A 25602-nucleotide genomic window follows, 5' to 3' on the forward strand; every position below is an offset into this window, starting at 1 on the left:
ATTCTTCCAGTGTATTAATTGGCTTCTAGAAGAGTTGAATGGGTTTTCATGTTTGTGGCACCAAGAAGTTAAGCATTCTACTATTCTATTTATTTTATTTTGTTAATATATTTTGTTTTGTTGTCTGTCTCCCCCTCCTAGACTGTGAGCCTATTGTTGGGTAGGGACCGTCTCTATATATTGTCAAATTGTACTTCCCAAGCACTTAGTAAAGTGCTCTGCACACAGTAAGTGCTCAATAAATATGACTGAATGAATGAATGAATGAATGAAAGGCTGAAGAAATGGGGGCTCTGACCTGAGGGTCCTTGCTGATGTTCTCTTTTCTAGGACTGGGTGAAGTGATGAGGCTGCCCCAGCTCCCCGCTGCTTTGGGCCAGGGGAGGTCAGAAGGCTGGGAGCTGGTCCTAAGGTTGTTTGAACCCTGCTTGGGCCACACTGGCAGGAGCTCCTTAAGAGACCGATGGAGAGAAGGCCCACGGTGAGGGAGGAGGCCACATAGAGAGTCTAGGCTTGAAGTCCTGGACCAGAGCCCTCCTTCAAGATCTCTGCCCAGATAACTTCCCCTTCCTTCTCCAGCGGGTGACTTCTGCCTGTCATCCCGCTTCTGGCCACATCATTATAGGGCACAGATGAATCATTCTGCTCATAGCATTTTTCGCCTCTTTGTTTCACAGGCTGTAGATAAGGGGGTTCAACATGGGGATGACGATGGTATAGAAAACAGAAGCTACCTGGTCTTTACCCAGGGAGTAAGATTTACTCGCCTTTAACTGTGTAAAGATTAGAGGCCTGTGGAAGATGGTGACTCCCATGAGGTGGGAAGCACAGGTGGAGAAAGCTTTTTTCTTCCCACAGGGGAGCTGATCTTCAAAATGGCAGGGATAATATCCATGTAAGAGACTGCAATCGTTATCAGAGACATTGCAAGTGTGGAGTCAGCTAAGATAAAGATCATGATTTCCGTGTTGTGTGTGTCTGTTCAGAACAAAAGCAATATTGGTGAGGTATCACAGAAAAAATGGTGAATTGCATTAGAGTTGCAAAATGGCAACCTAGCTATGAACAGAAGATTTATCAGGGAGTTTGTACAAGAAACTCCATATGACCCAACCATAAGCCAAATGCATAATCTTGAGGACATAACAGAGGAATAAAGCAGTGGGTTACAGATAGCTACATAACGATCATAAGCCGTTGCAGAGAGGAGGAAGCATTCTGTTCCTACCAAAGAAATGAAAAAATACATTTGGGCAAAGCAGCCAGTGAATGAGACTTTCTTTCTAGATGTTACTAGACTCTCCAAGGTTTTGGGAGTAATGGCTGTAGAGTAGCTTAGATCAACAAAAGGCAAACCTCACAGGAAAAAAAAATACATGGGGCTGTGAAGCTGAGAGTCTTTCTGGATTATCAGGATCTGCCCTAGGTTCCCCACCACAGAAATCATATAGATCAGGAGAAATACCATGAAAAGGACCAGTTGGGTTCTTGGAGAATCCGTCAGGCCCATGAGGATGAAGTCGGCCATTCCTGTATCATTTCCTGTGGCCAGTGGCATCAGCATCTCTCCTCTAATGAGAAATGAATATTGAAATTCAGGGGAAAAATATTCCTACAGTTTGGGGGATATTAGGAGAATTGATAGAGAAACATACTTAGGAAGGGATACTGCTATTAGATCGCATTTGGTTCGATATCTGTGCTTGGATAGAGGAAAGTCAGGGAAGCCCAGGTTTTCCCTTCTCGGGCAACAGCGATGGGAGAAGTTTATGTTCACTTTGAATGGAGAATGCTTTCGATCCTGCAGAGTCATTGAACAACTACATAGAACTGAAATGATGTTGCAATAACTCAATTTTCTCTCACCTATTCCCACAATCACAAAGGGGTTCTGCATGTGTGTGTGTGTGTGTGTGTGTGTGTGTGTGTGTGTGTGTGTGTGTCTATGCTTGTGCATAAAGGGGACAGAAGATGGCCATGGGGGTAAACATGGCCTAGTGGATTGACCACGGCCCTGGGAGTCAGAAGGACCTGAATTCTAATCCTGGCTCCTCCACTTGTCTGCTGTGTGACCTTGGGTAATTCACTTAACTTCTCTGTACCTCATTTACCTCATCTGTAAATTGGGAATTAAGACTGTGAGCCCCATGTGGAACAGGAACTGTGTCCAACCTGATTAGCTTGTGTCTACCTCAGCACTTAGTGTTTGACACATAGCATTAAACAGATACTATTATTATTATTACCCACCCTGTTAACTCCTACTCTTACAAAAGGGATTAGAATGCAATTCTTCCCTCTATTTCCTCTTCTGACTTACTTTTTCAGGTTTCTCATCTTTCAACAAGTTTCGGCCTATGTTAAAAAATGATTATTATTTATTAATCATTTGCTAGGTTCCAAGTGCTGGGGTAGATGCAAGACAATTGGATGGGACCCAGTCCATGTCCCACACGAGGCTCACAGTCCAAGTGGGAGGGAAGACAGGTATTTCATCCCCATTTTACAGATGGGAAAATTCATGCATACAGAAGTTAATTAACTCTCCCAGGTTCACAAGGCGACAAGTGATGAGGCAGGGAATGGAACCTCTGTCTACTGACATACAGTCCAATGCTGTTATCTCTAGATGCTAGACTCAGGTATATAAGAAACACCTCAGGCATGAGCTTAGGAGAGTAGAGAGTATGACTCAAAGAATCCTGGGAAGACCATCTATATAGCCCTGACACCATCTTGTCGCTAATTCCTTGCTATTTTGCAGCCCTTTTCCAGGGATTCCACACATGTGGTTAGCACTCTGGACTCTGAATCCAGCGATCTGAGTTCAAATCTTGATGGGACCTAAATTCTGGGAAGTAGCATGGCTCAGTGGAAAGAGCACGGGCTTGGGAGTCAGAGGTCATAGGTTCTAATCCCAGCTCTGCCACTTGTCAGCTGTGTGACTCTGGGCAAGCCACTTAACTTCTCTGTACCTCAGTTACCTCATCTATAGAATGGGGATTAAGAGTGTGAGCCCAACGTGGGACAACCTGATTTCCTTTTATCTCCCCCAGCACTTAGAACAGTGCTTGGCACATAGTAAGTGCTTAACAAATGCCATCACTATTATTGAGAAGCAGCGTGGCTCAGTGGAAAGAGCCGGGCTTTGGAGTCAGATATCATGGGTTCAATTCCCGGCTCCACCAATTGTCAGCTGTGTGACTTTCGGGAAGTCACTTACCTTCTCTGTGCCTCAGTTCCCTCATCTGTAAAATGGGGATAAAGACTGTGAGTCCCACGTGGAACAAACTGATCACCTTGTATCTCCTCAGCGCTTAGAACAGTACTTTGCACATAGTAATCACTTAACAAATACTATTATTATTATTATTATTATTATTATTATTATTATTATTATTATTATCTTCGATGAACGCAGGCTGGGGGCGATATTCTCTCTTTTCACGTCTCAACACAACTTCCATTATGAGAGCAGAGCCAGAGGGATCTACCTCCTGTAGATATATATATGTCTTTAAATTACATATAGCGAATCATTTATTTATACTAATGTCTGTCTTCCCATGTAGACTGTAGGCTCATCGTGGGCAGGGAATGTGTCCACCACTGCAGTTGAATTGTACTCTCCCAAGCGCTTAGTATAGTGCTCTATAACTAGTAAGCTCCCTATGAATACCACTGATAATGATGATGATCATACAAGTTGTATTATTGTAAACTCTGAAGCTCACTGGAAATTTCAGCTGAACTTTTAAAAAAGAATTACTTCATTTAGAAATCACACATATGGCATTAACTTACAAAAATCTCTATAGTGAAGCTATGTTTATCCTTCTTCCTCAAATTTTCAATTTACTGAAGTCAAATTTGCCCTTTTGTTTAAATGAATCAGAGAGGATACATCATGAAGAAATTTTGAGGGGTTTACCTTTAATTTATATTTTAGTTGCCATTTCAAGACTTTTTACAAAACTCTAGGAGCCTAGTTATTATGTAAACTTTCCAGGACACCAGTATATAATCATACAACTTTTACTACAGAATTGTTACTGAGCAGAGACATAATCACAGAGACATAATCACTTACCTTTTATAGTGGTTGCCAATTCTGATTAGGTGATATGACAGGGTTAAGGAAAGGGTCTACTTGAAATTCCAACTCTCCTTAGTCAATGGGATCTTTCCAAAAGGAGAATGAGTATAAAAAATGCCATATATTAAAGGAATTTTTTTTGATGTTCTTTAAAAAGAGAAGGATGCCATCAGAAGGTTTTTTTTGTCTACTAATATGATATAATATCAAATTGTTGCCCATTTGTGAGCATTAAATTATCATTGTGGGGTTAAAGAAAATGCATCCCTCCAAGAATCACGTTATTCAGAGGAAGTTGATAACATTCCCCATGAAACTTCTCTCTACTAGTTTGCCATTGCAGATTTTCCTTTGCTACAAAATGGATTTAGTTCCCAAGAAGTATCAAAGCCCTCTGATTTAAATCTTTTATCATCTGATTTAATTTGTCATAATTTTTTCATGTTCTTTCCTATCCTCTATCCCTGGGCAAATAAAATATTCAGATTAAATCCAAAACAGCACTAGCCATTTCCAAGGAAAGATCACACCAGCATTATTTATAAGGATTCTGGGCAATGTCAGTTTCTGATCTGTTCAACACAGTGCTGACAGCCTCTCCCTCGCTTGAACCTCAGAACATCTATCCACCAGAAAGTTAGTAACCAAACAAACCTTGTTTCTCCTGAGAGAGGCCGGGATTAAATTGGTCACATGGGTCATTTCCAAAGTAAGTATATGAGAAAGTTTTTCAAAGACAAAAGTTCAGAGTAAGATAGACCCAAGTGCACTCTGTTTCTCCAAAATGTGTGATTTCTCTAGGTTTTTTGGAGAGGACACTAGTAAGAAATTTGGGGATGTTCTTCGGATACATTAATCAATTTTGAGAAAATGCGATGTGTTGGATGAAATAGATAAACCCCAGGTGTGGCAGCAGACTTGGGACATACCCTATCATGTGAATGTTCTTTGTTGAAATGTTCTATGAGCTTGTAATCTCTGAATTACAGAAAAATGAGACTTTTTACTTTTTTCATGATATTTGTAAATAATGTACCATCTGCCAGACACTGTACTGAGTGCAGAGGTGTAATAAGCTACAAGGTAATTAGGTTGAACACAGTCCCTGTCCCTCTTGGGGCTCACAGTTTTCATCACCATTTTACAGATGAGGTAACTGAAGAACAGTGAAGTAAAATGACTTGCCCAAAGTCACATAGCAGACAAGTGGAAGAGCCAGAATTAGGACCCACGTCCTTCTGACTCTCTGGCCTATCCACTAAGCTATGCTGCTTCTCATGGTTTGCATGATTGACCTTGATTCTTCTCTTTCAAAATAGGCCATGTACATGGTCTTCATTGACCAGGGAAAGCCTCTTTTGATTTTGTAAATCCTGAAGACCTGGGGGTCATCCTGCTCAAGTTTGGCTTTCCCAAATTTATTATCAGCATGTGGTCACACTATTGGAATGGCAGTCAAAGTTCTGGATAAAAGCTGTTTAAAGGACACCTTTTGCTGTCACAAATGGTGTTAACCATTACATTGATGCTTTTCACCATACTGTTCACAGTGTTGCTGAGTGACACATACTAAATATGGAATTTGGCAGCTACATACAGAATCACCTACGAGGTGGACTCTTCAATTTGCAGGGCCTTTATGCAAAGACGATGATTGCAAATACTCTCATTGATGAACCCCTGAAAGCTTTGGGCTGACAGCTGAAAAAGACTGACATCGCACTTCAACCAAGGTCCAGTTTCCTAACTCCTCCTCGAAATGCTATCCATTGATGGTGGGCAGCTTAATTCTGCTCCCTGAGGTGCAGGCTTTCACCAAATGCTGTTCAGAGTGGCCAAGTGAAAAGAGCATAAGAGCCTGAGAATCAGAAAGCATTCTAATCGCAGTTCCACCACTCGCCTGCTGTGTGACTTGAGTGCAGTGTGACCTTGGACAAGTCACTTCACTTCCCTGGGCCTCAGTTACCTCATCTGTAAAATGGGGAATGAGACTGTGAGCCCCAGGTGGGACAGAGATTGTGTCCAACCCGACTTGCTTGTATCCACCTCAGTGCTTAGAGATTAGCACATACCAATCCCTCTTTGGGTCTCACCTGGAGTGTTTCCAATACTGTACCAGTCTCAACTATGGGGGAGTGGGTGGTAGCGTCAAGCAGAGGCATATCCATTTCATTCCTAGCTTGGGCAGTGGCTAGCTAGTGGAAGACAATCTGTTACAAGTCAAATCTCACTGTGCTGGGAAGCAGCAGCACAGGAGAGATTTGAGGGTGGACATTCGAGTTTACTTCATGGAAGGAGGCAATTGTAAACCACTTCTGGATTTTTACCAAGAAAACTCTATGGATCCAGTACCAGAACGATTGCAGATGGAGGTGGGCCATTCTCGGATAGAGGTGTCCATGGTGCCGCTATCGGTTGGAGTTGACTCAACAGCATATGACAAGACAAGCACATACCAGAATTATTATTATTATTACTTACATGGTAAACGTCTGGAGGGAGAGGATCTCGTCTGCCAACTATATTGAGCTGAACTCTTCCAAGCATTTAGTAGAGTGTTCTACACACAGTAAGCAGTTAATGAATATCATTGATTAACTTCTCTGTGTCTAATTCCTCATTTGTAAAATGGGGATTCAATAACTATTCTCCCTCCCCCTTAGAATGTGAGACCCACATGAGACAGGGACTGTGTTTGACCTGAATACCTTGTATCTACCCCAGCATTTAGTACAGTGATTAACAGTAATAGTAATAGTATTTGCTATTATTATTATCATTATTATTACCATCTACCTACCCCAGTGCTTAGTACAGTGCTTGGCCCAAAGTAAGTGCTTAACAAATACACAACTATCATTATTGATGGCAATGCGTCTAGATGCATAGGCTTGAGCTGTTCAGCATTTGGAGTGTTGCATTTGGATTTGTAACCTTTATTTATGCATCCTCAGCCCAACAGCACTTATATGCATATCTGTAATTTGTTTATTTATATTAATGTCTGTCTCTTCCTCTAGAATGTAAGCTCATTGTGAGCAGGGAATATATCTATCAACTCTGTTATATCATAGTCACCCAAGCACTTAGCATAGTGCTCTGCATACAGTAAGTGCTTAATAAATGCTATTCGTTGATTGATTGACTGATTGATTGGAACGTTGGCTCTGGAAAGAAAGGGATGCCAGCAAAGATTTGATATCTGAGGTGCAATTGTCAACATAATATTGTTAGACTGTAAGCTCCTGTAGACAGTAAGCTCACTGTGAGCAGGGAATGTGTCTGGTAATTTTTATATTGCACTCTCCCAAGCACTCAGTACAGTGCTCTGCACGCAGTAAGTGTTTAATAAATACAACTGAATGACCGTGAAGAGGGGACACCACATGGACAGTATATACAGCAACTTCATCAATTCTGTTTGCACTGCTTGAAGCAAATTACCAGCAGAGACTGACAAGAACACATCCCACACTCCAGTGGCCAAATAGTCCATACTGAAAACAAACAACGTATAGAGAAGTAGCAAGCTCTCCAAAACAGGAGAGATTTTCTAAGCAGCAGAATTTAATGATTACAGAAAGATGGTTCAATTCCATTTTTTTAGCATTCTAAGACAAGTGTCCCTAAAGAAAAAACTTTTCATTGCTCTCGGGAGAGCTTTTTTACTGTCTTTCTTCTTCTTCACCTTGTAGAGCAAAGGATTCAGGATGAGAATGACTTCATTATAAACCACAGAAGCTCCTTAATCATTCTGGCAGGGAAGTGATATTATCCAGTTGTGGGTAAGTGAAGAAACAGGGTCCCTTGCAATACTGTCACCCCATGAGTGCGAGGTGAAAGTGAAAAGACTTTATGTTGGGCATCAGTGGAAAAGATTGTTGGGACAGCAGAGAGAGTAGGGCTATAAGAGATGGAGAAGATATGAGTTAAGCCCTATTTTTCCTTCGTATTCATTCATTCACTCAATCGTATTTATCTAGTACTCCAGTGGCTACCAATCAATCTGCGCATCAGGAAGAAACTCCCCACCCTCGACTTCAAGGCTCTCCATCACCTCGCCCCCTCCTACCTCACCTCCCTTCTCTCTTTCTACAGCCCACCCCATACCCTCCACTCCTCTGCTGCTAATCTCCTCACCGTGCCTCGTTCTCGCCTGTCCCACCGTCGACCCCCGGCCCACGTCATCCCCCGGGCCTGGAATGCCCTCCCTCTGCCCATCCACCAAGCAAGCTCGCTTCCTCCCTTCAAGGCCCTACTGAGAGCTCACCTCCTCCAGGAGGCCTTCCCAGACTGAGCCCCTTCCTTCCTCTCCCCCTCGTCCCCCTCTCCATCCCCCTCAGCTTACCTCCTTCCCTTCCCCACAGCACCTGTATATATGTATATATGTTTGTACGTATTTATTACTCGATTTATTCATTTATTTATTTTACTTGTACATATCTATTCTATTTATTTTATTTTGTTAGTGTGTTTGGTTTTGTTCTCTGTCTCCCCCTTTTAGACTGTGAGCCCACTGTTGGGTAGGGACTGTCTCTATATGTTGCCAACTTGTACTTCCCAAGCGCTTAGTACAGTGCTCTGCACATAATAAGCACTCAATAAATACGATTGATTGATTGTTTGATTGATTGATTGATTAAGTGCTTGGAAAGTACAATTTGGCAACAGAGACAATCACTGCCCAGCAATGGGCTAGTAGTCTAGAAGGGGAGAGAATGATATCAAAACAAGTAAACAGGCAACAATAGCATCAATATAAATAAATAGAATCATATATATATCCATCATTAATAAAATAAATAAAATAATAAATATGTACAAGTGCTGTGGGGCAGGGAGGGAGTAGAGTAGAGGAAGAATGTCAGGGTGATGGGGAGGGGAGGAGGATCAGAGGAAATGGGGGGGCTTAGTCTGGGAGGATCTTAGGCTCTTTGTAGGCTCTTACATAGGGTTGTGTCAAGAGTGTGAAGATTTCATAGCAAAAATGATGAATAGCAAAGAGAACATTAGCCTACTGAGATTAAGGAGTTGGTGAATTCGATTCAATGAGATGGGGTTCAGCCATTTGCAGACGATTTGAGACACAAAGCCTGGAAAAAGCAGTGGGCTATAGATGCCTCACCAGTCAGGGTCACACTTGGAGAGTTTCCAGTATTCTACCAGTCTCGACTAGGGGAGGGAAAGTCAAACAGAGGCATATCCATTCCATTCCTAGCTTGGGCAGTGGCTAGGGAGTGGAAGGCAATCTGCCACAAGTCAAAACTCACCTGAGCTGGGCAGCAGCAGCAAGGGAGAGAGTCGAGAGTGAACATTCAGGTTTATGGCGCAGAAGGAGGCAGTGGTTAACTGCTTCCGTATTTTTACCAAGAAAACTCTATGGATACACTACCAGAATGATTGCAGGTGGAGGTAGGGCGTTCTGGGAGAGATGTGTCCATGGCATCAGTATGGGTCGGACATGAATTGACAGGATAAGACAACAACAGATGGCTACACAACAGTCAGAGCACATCGAGTCCAGGAGGAAGCACTCATTACAGACTAAGCCAAGAGTAAGTACCTATGGCCAAAAAACCCAGTGTAGGGAATGGTTTTCTATTTGAATAAGAAATTGATAAGAATCTGGATAATGGTAGAGGAATAAAGGATATTGATGAATGCCAAGTTGCTGAGGGTAAGCACCTTGTAACCAGAGAATGGGTCACGTCTTTATTCTATATTTCCAAAAGGCCTCATACAGTGCACCTCACCATGTCAGCCCTTAATAAATGTTACTTCAGAAGCAGTGTGGCTTAGTGGAAAGAGTTTGGGCTTGGGAGGCAGAGGTCGTGGGTATTAATCCCAGCTCTGCCACTTGTCAGTTCTGTGACTTTGGGCAAGTCACTTAACTTCTCTGTTCCTCAGTTACCTCATCTGTAAAATGGGGATTAAGACTGTGAGCCTCAGATGGGAAAACTTGATTACCTTGTATCTACTTAGAACACTGCTTGGCATATAGTAAGCACTTAACAAAAACCATTATTTTTAGTACTACCAGTCCTCCTCCTCCTCCTCCTTTTCCTCTTCCTTTTCCTCCTTCTCCTCCTCCTTGTCCTCATAGTGCTTTTTCTCCTTTTATCATCCTCTTCATCCTGCTTTTCCTCTCCTCTTCCTCCTCCTCATGTCCTACCGCTGCTGAGGAAAAAGTGCATGAGTTTGGGAAGATGTGAAACAGTTCTGATAAGGATGATCACTACGTGACTCTCCAAAATTTAAAATAGATAAATAGAAGCATTCTAAAGAGGATGACTTGCATCTCAGATTGTTTCTTAGATCCCAAGAAAGTGATTGTTTCAACATCAGTCACAATTTCTCCATCCACGGATCTCTATTCAATTTTATGCCCAATGTTCTGAATAAAGAAAGGCCAGGGGTAAAATTGTAATACAATTCCCAGAAAGGAACGCTTAAAAGCACATCTTCTATAACGAAAAAAAATGCAGCGATAAGTACCTTACTAACAACATCGAGAAGAGGATAGTTATGTCATCTGCAGGTCTCTAATCCCTTTCTGTGGCTTTTTGGGCCTGTGGATACTGAAAGGGGGTTGTTGGAAGTGTAGTGGCATTTTCAGATATGGAGATTCTTATCTGTTGCTAAGCCAGCTGCATTGAAGATTCACACTGACTGCTGCCATTTAAAAAATTTCTAATAATTCTATGGATGCCAATTAAAATGTTTAAAGCCCAGTTGATTCTCCTCAGGATAATGCAGAATAAAAATGAAGTAGGCTCTAGTGGAAAGAAAATAGGTCTGAAAGTCAGGAGATCTATGATCTTTGTCCATCCCCCAGCTACTGACCTGCCTGTGTCTTCTGGCAATACCTTTAACCTCTCTGGCCATCCTCTGGCTAATGAATATGACAATACTCATTCCCTTCTTGGAGTATTATAAGAATAAAATCGGAAGCATTATGGCCTAGTAAAAAGAGGACAGACCTGAAAGTCAGAGGACCTGGGTAGTAATCCTGACTATTTAGCTTGTCTGCCGTGTGATGTTGGGCAAGTAAGTTAACTTCTGTATTTCTGTTTCCTCATCGGTAAAATGGGGAGTAAAACCTACACTCTCCTCCTTAGAAAGTGAATCATACATTGGACAGCAGGGACTGTGTCCAACCTGATTATCATGTACCTAGCCCTGTGCTTTGTACAGTGCTTGACACAAAGTAAGTGCTTAACAAGAGTCATATAAAAAGGAAATGGAATGTGACAAATCCAAGACCTAGGGGAGTTGATATCCAGCATAATTTGGCTAGCTCTAAGTGACGTAATGTAAATTGATTAAAAATATCTTCACCCCTGCCTTGTATTAAAATATCTCAGTGATTCCATCCAAATGATCAGGTTGATTGTTTAACAATTTCTGTTTTGTATACTTGGCTTAATGGTGTTAAACTGAGCATGTCACCCTCCCCAAGTATCTTCTCAGAGATTCTTTTTGGAGCTGGTTTTAGTGCAGTTTTTCATTTATTTTGGTATTTGACAAGAGCTTACTGTGTGTCTGACACTGTACTAAGTGATGGGGTAGACACAAGCTAATCAGGTTGGGCACAGTCAATATCCCACATGGGGCTCACAGTCTTAATTCCCATTTTCCAGGCAAGGTAACTGAGACTCAGATAAGTGAAGTGACTTAACCAAGGTCATGCAACAGAGAAGTAGCAGCACTGGGATAATAACCCAGGTCCTTCTGGTCCCTGCTCTATCCACTAGGCAGCACTGCTTGTGTTGCTGATAAGGTTCCTGAATTCTGGGAGCCAGTTGTTGCAGAGAGTCCAGCATGGCATTCTGCAATATGGAAAGAATTGGCTCTGTTGCAACAGAGGAAAAAACAGTGTTAGGGACTGCCAGCAAACTAGGGTTGGCCAGCTAGGAGGGTTCCTCAGGGAACCTTGTTGGATGACTGCCTCAGTTACTTATGGCTTTGCTGTTAGTGGTCTAGATCACAACACTAAATCATACATTAAAAAATCTGTAATCTTTGAAGATTCCAGACATAGATTCTGCTCAGCTAAACAAAATTGGTTGTTGGAATGTCAGGAAGTACATAACAAAGACTCTACTGTCACCTTATTTAATTTGTCTGGACCTAGGGCAAATCCCTTAACTTCTCTGTGCCTCAGTTATCTGTAAAATGGGGATTAAATCCTCCAGTCCTCCTCCTTTCAAATTAGACCATGAACCCCATGTGGGACAAAGACTGGGTTCAGCCTGATAAATTTGATATTTACCCCAGCTCTTTGAACAGTGCTTGACGCAGAGTAAGTGCTTAACCAATGGCATTCAAAAAAATGAAATTGTGAAAATGATGCTTTTTGGTGTCTTGGTAGGCCATCTATTTCCTGTAGGGTGGAAACTAGGGCCAGTTTTCAGTGATTTGCTAGCAATGACTGTTTTATATTTCCACACAGGAAATCATCAAAGGTGAAATCAGTCAATCAGTCATTGAAATGTATTGAGCACTTACTGTGCACACAGTGCTATACTAAGCTCTTGAGAGAATACATAAAACACAGAGTTGGTAGACATAATCCCTGCCTACCAGGAGCTTTTAGTCAAGAATTACCAGTCTAGAGAGGGAGAAAGACATTAAAATGAATAATGGGTCTGTATGTAAGTTCTGCGGGGCTAAGAGTTGGGTGAATATCGAGTGCTTAAAGGGACCAGATTCAAATGCATAGGTGACACAGAAGGGAGAGGGAGTAGGGGAACCAAAGAATTTTGGGGTCAAAAGAGGAAACTGGAGAGACTACTGGCTGCAATCATTTGTTCTGTTCCTTGGAGTTGTTTCCTATTTCCAGAGCACGGGCTAGGATATCAGAGGTCATGGGTTCTAATTCCAGCTTCTCCACTTAACTGCGTGACCTTGGGCAAGTCACTTAACTTCTCTGTGCCTCCGTTCCCTTATTTGTAAAAGGGGGATTAATCAATCAATCAATCAAGACTCTGAGACCCACGTAGGATAACCTGATTGCCATGTATTTATCCCAGCGTTCAGAACAGTGCTAGACACCTACAAAGTGCTTAACAAATACCATTATTATTATTACTATTGTTATTATTTTTATTATTTTATACTCTTTCTCTGTGAGTTTCCAGTCACAGATCTATACCATTTAGTGATTATCTATCTCTTTACAAAATGATGCTTTAGGAATTCAATGGAGGTGATTCCTGAACACATAAAGAAGCAAAAAACTGTGTGTGTGTGTGTGTGTGTGTGTGTGTGTGTGTGTGTGTGTGTGTGTGTGTTCAAGATAATCACTACTGTCCTTAGTTAAAAAGGACCAACAGAAATCCAGGGAGGTTATAGTTACAGGTTTGTTGTCTCAGGCTGAGAAATGTTCAACTTTATAATTTATTCATCTCCTAGGCAACTGTAGAGATGCAATTGCCAATGGGATGGTTATAATAGCCTTGTCCAATGGGCATGATTAAAAAGTTACACGATAGTGAGGTGCAATTACTGTACCTTTGAAGTAAGTTTAAGAGAGCCAGGAAATTGGGTCCACTGGGTCTTGTTAGGAGCTGAATGGCAGCCAAAAGCATAAAAACATCCACTGAAATCAGGCCCTGTGTCTTCAGTCTCTGTGGGAGAGATTAAATCTGATTCTTGTCCTAAATTGTGGGAGTGATCAGAGACTTTTTATTGGCATAAGCTTTGTTCCTGGTAAGTCAGTCTGTTTTGATTTTCAAGTTATTTTCCTTAGGATGCCCTGTCCCCTCTCCTATTTAATTAATCTTTCTGGAGCGGTTGGGGGAGGCGTATGTTATAGATCATCACAATACATTTCTTCCCTAGCTGAGGACCTAATAGGTAATGCAATCTGGCATAAACAAATCTTATTAACATTAACGATTTGGCCCCATTGGTTGCAAATATTCCCAGGCCTTCCAGAATTTCTGTTCCCCACCTGACTCCATTCTGACAGGACTCTCCTGTCTCATGGAGGGGACAATTAATTGGATTCCTCATGACTGACTAGATAGCACGAGCCCCTGGCTTGAAATACAACTCTATAGGTCCTGCCACAGAGTAGTCACAGGATTTTATAGAAGCAGGACTCAACAACCAACTCAAACTGTTTTTGTCTGGTCCTTTATCACACACATGAGAAGCAGTGCAGCTCAATGGAAAGAGCCCGGGCTTGGGAGTCAGAGGCCGTGGGTTCTAATCCCATCTCTGCCACTTGTCATCTGTGTGACTTTGGGCGAGTCACTTAACCTTTCTGTGCCTCAGTTACCTCATCTGTAAAATGGAGATTAAGACTGTGAGCTCCACGGGGGACAATTTGATTACCTTGTATCTACCCCAGTGCTTAGAACAGTGCTTGGCACATAGTAAGCGCTTAACAAATACCAACATTGTTATTATTATTATCTCTTTTGCCCCTACGACTATCTCTGTCTTCACTGAAGGCCTCGGCTCTGGTTTGGGAGAAATGGGTTAAAGAAAGATAAAACAACCACCCACCCCTCAGAAAATAGGCCCCATTCCCCTTTCCCTCTTCTCTACCCTTCTCCCAAAAGTAATGATATCAGACCTGAATGAATAGAACATATACACATATAAATTTGGCTAGTAGCTAGTACCTCATCTGTAAAATGGTGGTTAAATCCTATTGTCTACTACTTGGACCATGAGCCCTATGTGGGACAGGGACTGCGTCCAAACTGATTATCTTATATCAACATCAGCAGTTAGTATCGTGCTTGGCTCATAGTAAGTGCTTAATAATTATAAATATAATAATATGTAAAATAGCTATCAGTTTCAAACAATGCTTCTCCTCCAATGTATAAATATATAGAGTTATATAGCTGTACGGTGTGTATGAATTACTATATTGTCACAGGCTGGTGTTACTTGGCAAACATATGCCTGAAGACCTGAAAATACTACAGTTTCACTTAGTGGAAGTGAGAATTCTGAGATTAACAGGTCGTTAAAGTAGAACATTTTGACATTAGCAGAACTGTTGCCTTTAAGAACTACACCTAAAATAACTTTTAACATCTCATGACATAGTAAGAAGCATGTATAAACCTAAAACAAGCTGGCCAGATATTAATGCACAAAATAGATTACATGCATTGAAGTACAATTAAGCTGGTTCTTGGTGTCAGGATATATTGAGCATGGGCTGGGGAGTCAGAGGATGTGGGTTCTAATCCTGGCTCTGCCACTTGCCTGCTGAGTGACCTGGGTAAACCACTTCATTTCTCTGTGCCTCAGTTACCTCATCTGTAAAATGGGGATTAAGACTGTGAGCCTTATGAGGGACAACCTGATTACCCTGTATCTAACCCAATGCTTAGAACAGTGTTTGCCACATAGTAAACACTTAACAAATACTATCATTATTATTACATACCTGTAGCATCAGATGCAATAAGCATTAAGCACAGAACCACAAGGCACAACATTTTGTGAGCCCAATGTGACCGAGATTGTTGTCCTACACTGACCTTTACAACCACACATGTTCCAACAGGTGAACTTCACCTCAGTGGTATCTTCATCATCATCATCATCAATCGTATTTATTGAGCGCTTACTATGTGCAGGGCACTGTACTAAGCGCTTGGGAAGTACAAATTGGCAACATATAGAGACAGTCCCTACCCAACAGTGGGCTCACAGTCTAAAAGGGGGAGACAGAGAACAAAACCAAACAAACTAACAAAATAAAATAAATAGAATAGATATGTACAAATAAATTAAATAAATAAATAGAGTAAAAAAAATATGTACAAACATATATACATATATACAGGTGCTGTGGGGAAGGGAGGGAGGTAAGATGGGGGGATGGAGAGGGGGACGAGGGGGAGAGGAAGGAAGGGGCTCAGTCTGGGAAGGCCTCCTGGAGGAGGTGAGCTCTCAGAAGGGCCTTGAAGGGAGGAAGAGAGCTAGCTTGGCGGATGGGCAGAGGGAGGGCATTCCAGGCCCGGGGGATGACCTGGGCCAGGGGTCGATGGTGCGACAGGCGAGAGCGAGGTACGGTGAGGAGATCAGCGGTGGAGGAGCAGAGGGTGTGGAGTGGGCTGTAGAAGGAGAGAAGGGAGGTGAGGTAGGAGGGGGCGAGGTGATGGACAGCCTTGAAGCCCAGGGTGAGGAGTTTCTGCCTGATGCGCAGATTGATTGGTAGCCACTGGAGATTTTTGAGGAGGGGAGTGATATGCCCAGAGCGTTTCTGGACAAAGATAATCCGGGTAGCAGCATGAAGTATGGATTGAAGTGGAGAGAGACACGAGGATGGGAGATCAGAGAGAAGGCTGATGCAGTAGTCCAGACGGGATAGGATGAGAGCTTGAATGAGCAGGGTAGCAGTTGGGATGGAGAGGAAAGGGCAGATCTTGGCAATGTTATGGAGCTGAGACCGGAAGGTTTTGGTCACAGCTTGGATGTGAGGGGTGAATGAGAGAGCGGAATCGAGGATGACACCAAGGTTGCGGGCTTGTGAGACGGGAAGGATGGTAGTGCCGTCAACAGAGATGGGAAAGTCAGGGAGAGGGCAAGGTTTGAGAGGGAAGACAAGTAGTTCAGTCTTCGACATGTTGAGCTTTAGGTGGCAGGCAGACATCCAAATGGAGATGTCCATTTGATATCTTCTTCAACTATGAAGGACAGCTACATAAATAAACTATACAAATAAACATCCTCTTTATTTATAAAGTTAAATTTAATTTATTTTTCCTGGGAAAAACCCATTCAGAAGAATTTAATGTTTAGATCTAGGAAAATTCATTATCTACTATACAAAGATCTTCTTGTGGTTTATTCATTTGCCATTTTGTAACATTCATTTTTGTTACTCTTTAATTAGGCATTTGCAAATTAAAATATCATGTGCAACACCTGATGATGTAAAACTTGATGAAAACATTTATAATTTTCAGATTAATATGACCTTAAGACAGGAAATATAGAATTCAAATAAGTGTATTGTAATCAGGGACATGAACTACGTAGGGGCCCTGTTGCCATACCCCATGAGATCATCACTGAGTAGTTGTTTACTATCCTGTACATTCATCCTACACACCTAATGTAACATAACAAGCACTGCTGCCATGCTGAAACACTGACAGCATTCTGAGTCCTCAAAGAAAACCTCATTGTTTGTGATCGTATATTGTCATTTGATAATAATAATAATGGCATTTATTAAGCGCTTACTCTGTCCAAGGCACTGTTCTAAGCACTGGCACTGTTCTAAGCGCTGATGTTAAATAGATGTTAAATAGATGTAGCATAGCCTGGGGAAAGAGCAAGGCTGGTCATCAAGAGACCTGGATTTTAATCCTGGCTCTTCCATTTGCCTGCTGTGTGACTTTGGGCAAGTCATTTAAATCCTTTGGGCTCCAGGTTCCCCATTTATTAAATGGGGATTAAATATCTGTTCTCCTTCCCCTTAGAGAGTGAGTTTCACATGGAGCAGGGAGTGGGATTGTATCCAACATGATTATCTTGAATGCTTGGTGCATCATAAGCACTTAACAAATACCATTATTAATATCATCATCATCATCATCATCATTATTAATGAGTTTATTTAGTTGTCCTTTAGAATTGAAGTCACCACTGATAGCGAAATTCACCTATGAGTGCATGTGTGACTGAAAATGTTAATATGGATCCCACAGTCTGCCCATATTCATTCATTCATTCATTCAATCGCATTTATTGAGCACTTACTGTGTGTAGAGCACTGTACTAAGCGCTTGGGAAGTACAAGTTGGCAACATATAGAGACGGTCCCTACCCAACAGTGGGCTCACTTGCTGTGTGATTTTCGTCAAGTTGTTTAACTTCTCTGTGCCTCAGTTTCCTCAACTGTAAAATGGGGATTCACCACTGTGAATCCCACATGACCCAGGGACAGTGTTCAACCTGATTAACTTGTATCTACCCCAGCACTCAGAACAGTGCTTGAACATAGAAAGCATTTAACAAATACCATTAGAAAAAAAAAGTCGGTGGGTCAACCCAGGGTACGTTGCAGGCACTGAGTAGTTGCAAAATACTGTTTTATAACACTCTGCTACAAATTTATTGATTTAGTCCAATAGATGTGTAAAGTCTACAGTGTAATTGGAGTTACTGTGAAGCAAAAATCCCCCCACAAAGGCACTCAGTTTGAGAGATAAATACTGTTTTTACCATTTTCTCATAAAATAAAAGGACCTCGCCGTGGGCATCACTTTTTGTCACCTTTTAAACCTCCAGCTAAAAATAATTCTCCGATAGTCACATAAAACATCATGCAAAAGCAAGCTACAAGGCCCAGAAACCATCTTAAACAGAAACACTTACTGTTAAGCTTAATATTTGCACTGCCACACCTTTCTTGATAGCAGTACTCCAAGCTGGTGTATCCTAAACAATTGCCCCCCATAGTTTTCAGCTGAGATGCAGAATTGTCTGAGGTTTTGTTTTTATCAAGTGATTAAAATATTTCTCTGTTCTCCTTGATTTTGGTTCCCTGATATTGGCTCTCCATAGGTAGTTGTTTGAGTTTCCTGCTGTCACACATTAAATGCAACACACAGGAATGAAAGTGCTTTAGAAGTCTTGCAGAAGCAGGGATATTACAACTACTCTACAGGAATGCAGTTTGGTATAAATTTAAAGCCATGTTGGAACCATACTCCGACAGTCTCCCAACCAACATACTGGTCTTCTGGGTTCAAGCCTCTACCTTTTGTCTCTAGTTGCGTCATTGGGCAGTGTATTACCTAGGTAACAGAATGAAATGGCTGTAATTCTATCAGGGGCATTTTGGGGTTTTGCTCAATATTCAGTGGCAATACTAGAATACAAAGAATGCAATCAGGGAACAAAGTCTCCTACCATTGAAGCTATTATCACCTTTCAGTAACTCAAATAAGATAAGTAAAATGAGTGGATGAAAGTACGTTACCCCAGAAGTTGCTGTAATGTGTGCCGAAATTGGGCAAATCTATACAAAGGAATCAGAGAAAGTGCTTTAAGCATACTGCAAACCAAAGTGACAACCTACAATGCATCTCAGCTGATGGGAGCCAACTATGGCTGACAGACAAGCAGGGTGCACTGCAACTGATAAGGAAGCTGTTCTGTTTGAGGCAAAGCTTTCAGAGGATCATGAGACAGAGGCAAAAATAAGATGGCCCCAGGTGCTAAACATAACAACCACAACAACACAACAAAAGAAAATCTTTGCCTGCAAACAATGAGGGTGGAACTTTGGGTAGTTCATTAGGATTTGCATACACTTCACTGCAGAATTTTACTCAGAGGGATATTCTTCCAATACAAAGAACAGCTATATTTAACTTAAAAATTTTGAACATCTGGTACTGATCAACAAAGCTACTCCCCTCCCATCCAAATTATTCATTGAAAGAATGTCCTGGGGATATCACGTGTACACTTCTTAGTGATTGGGGCTGAGCCATGCACAAAATATGAGCTGGATGACATAATCAAAGAGATTCCATTGCTTAGGTAGTGGGGTCAACCATGGTGGCTTTATTTCATTTGGAAGGTAGAAGACATTTTTGGTAATGGTAAGTTGAGATTTGATTCATTCTTTTTATTAGTTTTCTACTCTCACATAGTTTAATGATCACTCATTTTAGCATCACTTGTCATTAATTAATTCATTCATTCATTCAATCGTGTTTATTGAGCACTTACTGTATGCAGAGCACTGTACTAAGCACTTGGGTAGTACAAGTCGGCAGCATATAGAGACAGTCCCTACCCAACAACGGGCTCACAGTCTAGAAAGGGGAGACAGACAACAAAACAAAACATGTAGACAGGTGTCAAAACCATCAGAACAAATAGAATTATAGCTATATGCACATCATTAACAAAATAAATAGAGCAGAGAGTGCGGGCTGAGCTGTAGAAGGAGAGAAGGGAGGTGAAGTAGGAGGGGGCGAGGCGAGGCCTTGAAGCCAAGAGTGAGAAGTTTTTGCTTGATTCGTAGGTTGACAGGCAACCATTGGAGATTTTTGAGGAGGGGAGTGACATGCCCAGAGCGTTTCTGTACAAAGATAATCCGGGCAGCAGAGTGAAGTATAGGCTGAAGTGGGGAAAGACTCCCCACTGAAGTGGGGGAGAAATCTCCAGTGGCTACCAATCAACCTATGCATCAGGCAAAAACTCCTCACCATCGGCTTCAAGGCTGTCCATCACCTCGCCCCCTCCTACCTCACCTCCCTTCCCTCCTTCTACAGCTCAGCCCACATCCTCCGCTCCTCTGCCGCTAACCTCCTCACTGTGCCTAGCTTTCGCCTGTCCTGCCATCGACCCCCGTCCCACGTCCTCATTCATTCATTCAATTCATTCAATTGTATTTATTAAATGCTTACTGTGTGCAGAGCACTGTACTAAGCGCTGGGTAAGTACAAGTTGGCAACATATAGAGAGGGTCCCTACCCAACAACGGGCTCACAGTCTAGAACGGGGAGACAGACAACAAAACAAAATATATTAACAAAATAAAGTAAATAGAATAGTAAATATGTACAAGTAAAATAAATGGAGTAATAAATCTGAACAAACATATATACAGGTGCTGTGGGATGGGGAAGGAGGTAGGGCAGGGGGGGATGGAGAAGGGGAGAGGAAAGAGGGGGCTCAGTCTAGGAAGGCCTCCTGGAGGAGATGGGCTCTCAGATCACTTGTCTGATCTGTGACCTTGGAGAAGTCACTTAACTTCTCTGTGACTCAGTTACCTCATCTGTAAAATGGGTATTGAGACTGTGAGCCCCACATGGGCCAGGGGCTGTGTCCAACCTAATTTGCTTGTATCTTCCCCAATGCATAGTATAGTGCCTGGCACCTAGTAAGCACTTAACCATTATTTTACAGAAGCAGCATAGCTTAGTGGAAAGAGCATGGGCTTGGGAGTCAGAGATCAGGGGTTCTAATCCCAGTTCCATCACTTGTCAGCTGTGTGACTTTGGGCAGGTCACAACTTCTCTGTGCCTCAGTGACCTCATCTGTAAAATGGGGATTAAGACTGTGAGCCCCTCATGGGACAACCTGATAACCTTGCATCTATCCTATCTTTGCATCTATCAGGTGCTTAGTCCTCCACCTGGCCTAGAATGCTCTCCCTCTGTACATCCGCCAAACAAGCTCTCTTCCTCCCTTCAATGCCCTACTGATAGCTCATCTCCTCCAGGAGACCTTCCCAGACTGAACCCCCTCCTTCCTCTCCCTCTCCTCCCCCTCCCCCCCGCCCTACCTCCTTCCCCTCCCCACAGCACCTGTATATATGTTTGTACAGATTTATTACTCTATTTATTTTACTTGTACATATTTACTATTCTATTTATTTTATTTTGTTAATATCTTTTGTTTTGTTGTCTGTCTCCCCCTTCTAGACTGTGAGTCCGCTGTTGGGTAAGGACCATCTCTATATGTTGCCAACTTGTACTTCCCAAGCTCTCAGTACAGTGCTCTGCACACAGTAAGCGCTCAATAAATATGATTGAATGAATGAATGAATGAACAAGTCACCATGAGGAGGTTAGCGGTACAGGAGCGGAATGTGTGGGCTGAACTGGAGAAGGAGAGAAAGGAGGTGAGGTAGGAGGGGGCTAGGTGAAGGAAAGCTCTGAAGCCAATAGTGAGGAGTCTTTGTTTCATACGAAGATTGATAGGCAACCACTGGAGATTTTTTGAGGAGGGGGGTGACATGCCCAGAGCTTTTCTGTAGAAAAATAAACCAGTGCTCAATAAAACTGATTCTGATGTTCTGCACGTGGTGCATTCCCAGGCCCTGTTGACTGTACTACATTTGGGGTGGTAAATGTCATTAATAATAATAATAATAATAATAATAATAATAATAATAATAATAATGGCATTTATTAAGTGCTTACTATGTGCCAAGCACTGTTCTAAGCACTGGGGAGGTTACAAGGTGATCAGGTTGTCTCACAGGGGGCTCACAGTCTTAAACCCCATTTTACAGATGAGTTAACTGATGCACAGAAGTGAAGTGACTTCCCAAAGTCGCACAGCTGACAATTGGCAGAGCTGATATTTGAACCCATAACCTGTGACTCCAAAGCCTGGGCTCCTTCTACTAAGCCATGCTGCCTCTCCATTATCATTTATTAAGCACTTACTATGTGACAAGCACTGTTATAACACTGGGGCAGATAATTTAATCAGGTTAGACCCAGTCCCTGTCCCACAGAAGTCTTAATTCCCATTTTACAGATGTGGGCACTGAGGCCCAGAGAAGTGACTTGCCTAAGGCCACCCAGCAAACATGAGGCCGAGCCAGGATTAGAACCCATGTCCTCCCAACTTCCAGCAGCCCCGGTTCGGAGGACTAGATGGTGACGATATTGGATACTCAGTCCCTTCTCCACTTTAGCTTTAAATATCTACCAGCTCTTTTGGCATCTCCAAGGATCATACCAGGGTGCCAGGATAGATTTCCGGAATTCTCACAGCACCATAGGAACTGTCAATTAGTTGATAAATCAGTGGTGTTTAATGAGTGCTTACTGTGTACAGAGTACTGGTCTAAGAGCTCGGGAAGGTAATAATAATAATAACTGCGGAATTTTTTAAGCACTTACTATGCGCCAGACACTGTACTAGGTACTAAGGTGGATACAAGCAAATCGGGTTGGACACAGTTCCTCTCCCACATGGGGCTCACAGTCTCAATCCCCATTTTTAGATGAGGTGAATGAGGCAAAGAGAAGTTAAGTGACTTGCCCAAGGTCACACAGCAGACAAGTGGAGGAGCCAGGTAGACCAGAGTTGGTAGACATGTTCTCTGCCCGCAGAGGGCTTATACTGAACAGGGGGAGGCTTCTTGTATGTAGATATTTAGTATGTGGTAATGAATCAAACAATTGTGGATGGAAGCATCAACCTTTGCCGATGTAAATACTACCTATTCGTTCAGTCAGTAAATATCAGTTAGTGTTCATCACACTGTTGCTTTCTTATCTTTTCAGATTAATAATTTCTCTTCCACTTTCTCTGGACTTTCCCATAACCCACTGCTGCAGGAGATATTTTCTGTGGTGTTTTTATTATTTTACCTCACAATCCTTCTTGGAAATCAGTTTATCATAATAACAGTCTGTGCGGGCAACCTCCACAAGACACCCACGTACTTCTTGCTCATCTGTCTGTCTTTTGTAGACCTCTGCTACTCCTCCATCATAGCCTCTAAGATGATTGCTGACTTCCTCACAGAGAGAAAAGCCATCTCCTACTCGGGGGGCATAAAACAGCTTTTGGGGGTCCATCATTTTGGCGGGACTGAGATCTTCCTCCTTACAGTCATGGCCTATGATTGCTATGTGGCCAACTGCAAGCCCTTTCACTACTCCATCATAATGAGGAGGTCTTTGTGTACCAAGATGATGGCCTAATCATGGCTAGGGGGCTTCATCCATTCCATCATCCAGGTGGCCCTGGTAATCCAATTGTCTTTCTGGGGCTCCAGTGAGATTGATCACTATTTTTGTGATTTGCACCCTTTGCTGAAACTCTCCTGCACGGACACTTTCATTGCGAGCATCATCTTTAAAGCCAATAGCGGCTCCATTGCTCTGGGGAGCTTCGTCATCCTCCTCATCTCCTACTCTGACATCCTGGCGAGACTGAGGAAGGAGTTGTCCGAAGGAAGATGCAAAGCTCTCTCCACCTGCAGTTCGCACATAGCAGTGGCACTCATCTTTTTGGTCCTTCCACTTCCTTGTACATGTGGCCCTCCACCACCTTTTCTGGGAACAAGACTGTCTCTGTATTCTACACTTTTATCACCCCCATGCTGAACCCCCTCATCTACACTCTGAGGAATGAGAAACTGAACAGTACCATGAGGAAATTATGGAGAAAGATGGTGGAAAGAATGAAGCAACGTGCAGGATAGTCTTTGCACACAGATTGGCGAAAGTGGGAAAGGCTTGTCAGTGCAAATCTTCGTAAAGGAGTCATTTAACTGTGACTACTAGGAAGTAGAATTTGCTTGTAATCTTTATTGTCTATCTTTCAGTGCTTTTCAATGGTGATATCACAGAGAGTTTTAACAAATAAAGAACTCAGTCATTTCCAATTTTGCATTTGATTCCTGTTGTTGAGCAAGTCTAATCTCAGCAATAACTCCTACCTTTCAAATATGATTCTTTCTCCAGGTGGCTTGAGTCTTGAATAATATCTTAAGGATATTTATCCAACACACCACAGGTTATCTATTAATCTATCTTTCTATATAACTATATGGTAAAAAGTTTGAGGGTGGGTAATAATAATATTAATAATTACGGTACTGGTTAAGTACTTACTACGTGCCAAGCACTGGTCTAAATGCTAAAGTATTAATCAGTTTGGACACAGTTCCTGTCCCACATAGGGCTCATCCATTCATTCAATTACATTTATTCAGTGCTTACTGTGTACAGAGCACTGTACCAAGTGCTTGGACAGTACAATTCAGTAATAAGGAGAGACAATCCCTGCCCACTCTCTTCATCCCCATTTTACAGATGAGAGAACTGAGGCACAGAGAAGTTAAGTGACTTGCCCAAGATCACACAGCAGACATGTGGTAGCATGAGGATTAGAACCCAGGTCCTTCTGATGACCAGGCCCGTGCTCTAACCATTATGCCACACTGCTTACTATCTAGATTGCGGTATAGATTGAGGGTGCATGTATTTGTGTACCGTGCATGTATTTGTGTACCTGGGAGAAGCTGAACTGTTTTAGAGAGAACAATAAGGAGATGAGTGGTGATAGCTTTCACCTTTGCTTTTAAGAGTCTTATTAAGGGGCTTCTCTTGCCTCAGGTACCTCATCTGCAAAATGGAGATTAAGACTGTCAGTCCCACTTGGGACATGGATTGTGTCCAACCAGGCTATCCTGTATCTACCCCAGTGCTTAGTGCAGTGCCTGGCACACACTAAATACTTAACAAATGACATAAAAAGGTACAGCAAACCAGCACAGAGCATCCAGTACCTCATTTGAATGTCAGAGCTCTGAGTGGAAGCCAGCTCAGATGCTTGGATGATATATGCACTCCTGGTCCATGAAAGCAGGATCAAAGAGGATCTGGGGGTCATCAAGAATCCAACAATGGCCTGCTCCACCTCCCAGAGACACTACACCTATAGTGACCCTGTTCTGGAGGAGAGTCAAGAATCTTGTAGGTGGTCCTCTCAGGAAAAAGGCGAGGATCATAGGTCCAGAGTAAAGAACATGTGAGCTGAATGTCAGGGTGTTTGTGAGATCCTCAGAGATTATTCAGACAATAGGAAGCTTACCTCAGGAAACAGGCTGGGAATACAGCATAGCCTGTTTGGAAGACCCAGAGCCTGGAAATGGACAGATCCAGGAGACTCAGCCTCCAGGTCTGACAGTGGCCTGCTCTGTAACTTTGGGGAAGTCACATAGCTTCTCTAAGCCTCAGTTTCCACAGCCA

The 25602-nt window shown here is 42.4% G+C and overlaps 1 pseudogene; it reads right to left on the reverse strand.

The window, feature by feature from the left end:
* Positions 1 to 596: 596 nt before the first annotated feature.
* LOC119925347 lies at positions 597 to 23424 on the reverse strand (annotated as a pseudogene).
* Between the last annotated feature and the right edge of the window lie 2178 nt (positions 23425 to 25602).

Source organism: Tachyglossus aculeatus, chromosome 3 (assembly GCF_015852505.1).
Source record: "Tachyglossus aculeatus isolate mTacAcu1 chromosome 3, mTacAcu1.pri, whole genome shotgun sequence".
Lineage (NCBI taxonomy): Eukaryota > Metazoa > Chordata > Mammalia > Monotremata > Tachyglossidae > Tachyglossus > Tachyglossus aculeatus.